A 3,575-nucleotide genomic window follows, 5' to 3' on the forward strand; every position below is an offset into this window, starting at 1 on the left:
AGTTGTTCCCTACTGGGTTACCCTTTTTTTTTTTTTTAACATTAAGTCTATTTGTTGAAGTATATGTTTTATTATTTTTTTCTTTCCAACTAACTCCTGGTACTAGCAGGGTCATTTTACTTTATTTTTTATAAGTCCATTTTAACAGCCTGGTTCAAAGTGATCAACATCTAAAAGCAGATTGTGTTGCCACAGTGTACAGCCTTTAGAGAATTTACTGTGTGCTATGAAGTTTGTAAATCTATGTGGCCCTTTATTGTGTTCCATTAACTCGTGAATATTATAAAATGACAGTGTTTAAATTCAATTTACATGTATTTATTAAGCCCTATGTGCAATATTAAGTATGAGGATACATACAAAAATGAAAAAATCATCACTGCCCTTAAGGATCTTAGTTTGGGAATTGGGGATACAAGAATAAGCAGATAAATATAAGATAATGTTGTGGGCCCAGAGCACCCCAGAAGTTCTCTGGGGCACATCGAGGAATCTTCTCCTTGAGAAACTAAACCAGAGGACAGATACACCTAAAGAGATAAGCGGAACCTAATTGAACTGAGCTAGCTTCGGGACCTCCACCCTTCATTCTGATCTCCCTTGCCCCTGGGGAGATAACTTTGGGTATGGCTGCTGCCTTTGTGTCCTGAAGAGAGAGATAGCTTGAGAGATCCATAGCCACCCCTCACCCAATTCCTCTAGTCACTACCCATGGGGGATGGTCCTCCACTCCTCACCCAACTCCTCTAGCCACCACCAGTGGGGGATGATCCTCCCTCACTAAAGGAACTTTCCACAGGCAGATGGTCACACCCCCATCAGTCCCCTATAAAAGTACCTGCTGGCCTCCTGCTCGAGGAGATTGGTACCTCAAAGCCACGTGCTTTGTTCCATACCTATCTCCCCATGAGAAACCCAAGGATTTCTTTCATGGTTTCCCTTCCCCACCCCCTTCCCTTCCCTTGCCCCTAAATAAACTACCATCTTATTCTAACTGCTTTTGTGTGCAAGAGGGTGTAATTCTTTAAAGAGGAATTCCTAAGAACCCCTACCCCTAACCCAAACCCGTACTCCAATTTTCCCCCGTAACAATAATTTCAGGTTGGAGTGCACTAATTAAATGGATCAAGAAAGGCTTCCCCTGAGAGGCTAGGGGAAGCTAGCGAGTTGATAAGGGAGTGAATTCCAGGTGGGGAACAGCTTGTGCAAAGGTGTGGAGGTGGAGATAGAACATGGAGCTGAACAAATAGTTGAGGTGGGGAAGGACAGTGATAATTATGCCAGCGATAAATTGGAAATCCCCCAAATTGTTCTCCTGGCTGGTGATAGAATTTATATGCTAGCTAATCTTTCCCTTAACAGAAAATATACTGTAAAAGTCTATCTCAACTTGTGTAGATGTCATGTTGGATAACATAGCTAGATTGTTAAATTAACAGCTGATTTTAGGACACCTTGAAAGAGGTAGTTGCCTATATTATCTGTTCAAATTACCTACATCAATAATGTTATTATTTTTAAATCTTTATGCTCACTACAGTCACAGATAAGTTATGCAGATGAATAATCTTTTTCATTCTTCAGTATATATGGGGTTTGGGATTAAAGAGGGAATTTTAGACTACTTTAACCAAGTTATAAGGCCAACTCAGTTTTCTAATCTTTTAAATTTTGTACCTGTGTTCAAGTACTTAAGAAACAGCCTTTGCTAACACCTGCATTTTCCAGTGCTACATGGAATATCAGGTTATTTTTTTCTCTCCCAAAACGTTTAAATACTGTGTAGAAAAAGCTTTGGTTTTTTGTTTGTTTGTTTTTTGCAGGCAATGGGGGTTAAGTGACTTGCCCAGGGTCACACAGATAGTGTCAAGTGTCTGAGGCCAGATCTGAACTCAGGGACTCCTGAATCCCGGGCCTGTGCTTTAACCACTGCGCCATCTAGCTGCCCCCCCGAAAAAAAGCTTTGTTTTAAAAACTTTCAGGTTTGTGAGTTGTCATGCCTACAAATAAAGCCTCTTAACATTGTTCCCCACCACCAGCACATTACTATGACTTCTCTGGTATGTGTTGAAGTGAACTAGTACTTACTGTTGGGCTTTCCCACCCCTCAAACTTCTTTTGCAATTTAACAAACAGTTTTAAACACCTAGTATATAAAAAGACAAAAACTAAACACTGTGACCTCAAGAGATCATGGAATTGAAAGGAGTTTCCGAGTCCACCAAAAACCAAACCCCTCACTGTACACGAGGAAACTGAAGACTAAGGGAGATTGTGGCTTGCCCAAGGGGCTGGGATTTGAAGCCAGACCTTCCAACTCCAATGAGGGAACAAGCATTTTTTACAGGCACTGTGTTAAGGATTTAGGGATACACACAAAAGCAAAAGTCAGGCCCTGCCCTTAAGGAACTCCCTGTCTCTGGGGAAAATGACATACCAAAAAATGTATATACAGGATAAACCGGAGTTGTGTTCTTTCCACTATCACAATTCTGGGGTATTACAGACTTTGAAAATAGAAGGAAAAGTTGGTGACAGCGAAGGAGACTCAGGTAAGGTGCTACCTGTGCTGAACTTGGAAGGGAAACAACGATTCTAAGAAGATTCCATGAGAAGGCAGTGCGTTCAGGGAATGTAGGCATGACTTACGTTAAATGCCAAGTGTCAGGAGGAAAAATGGAGTTGAAGGAAAACTGGGCTAATTTATTTTGGTTGGAACTTAAGAATTCTGAAGAAGAGAAATACGCCTGAAAAGGTATCTAGGAACCAGACTATGAAGGGTAGTTTTTTTTTTTAATCCTAGAAAAAATAGTGGTTTTAAAGCAATTTATTATGTAATTACCATGTGTCAAGCTCTGTATGTACTAGGCACAAAAGATACAAATAAAACGAGACTTGCTTTTGGAAGACTTTGGCTTCGTGGAGAAGGGCTTGGGCATGATGGTTCATTCAGTCAATCAACATTTATTAACCCCCTAAAACCACTACAACTGAAACGACTAAACACTAACTAGGTCTCTATAAATTAAAAGCTTTGAGGCAGCTCGATGGCGCAGGGGCTAAAACGCCTGGCCCGTAGTTAGTTAGACCAGAGTTAAAATTGGCCCTCAGACCCTGGGTGTGACTCTGGGCAAATCTGTCTGCCTCAGTTTCCTCATCTGGAAGAGGAAATGGCAAACCGCTCCGATATCTTTGCCAAGATAGTGACACGACTAAACAACGGCAAAGTTGTACACAGGATAAAAAGGAAATAATTTAGCAGATAGAAAGCCCTGGACTTAAGAGGATTTGGGGAAGGCTTCCAGTAGATGGCATTTTATTTGAGACTTAAAGCCAGTAGTCTGAGCAGAGGAGGGAGCGCACTCCAGGCGGGGGGGGGGACCGCTAGAGAGAGTGCCCAGAGCCGAGAGAGGGAGAATCTTGTTCTTGGAACAGCCAGGAGGCCAGTGCCCTTGAATGATGAGTAAATACGTGGTTGAGATTTCTTCAAAGTACGACACTCCAGGGAAAGACACGAAGGGTGAACCGAGCGCTCAAGCGAGAATCCCTGAAACAGCAGCCTCTTTGCCAAACTG

Source organism: Dromiciops gliroides, chromosome 3, assembly GCF_019393635.1.
Source record: "Dromiciops gliroides isolate mDroGli1 chromosome 3, mDroGli1.pri, whole genome shotgun sequence".
Taxonomy (NCBI): domain Eukaryota; kingdom Metazoa; phylum Chordata; class Mammalia; order Microbiotheria; family Microbiotheriidae; genus Dromiciops; species Dromiciops gliroides.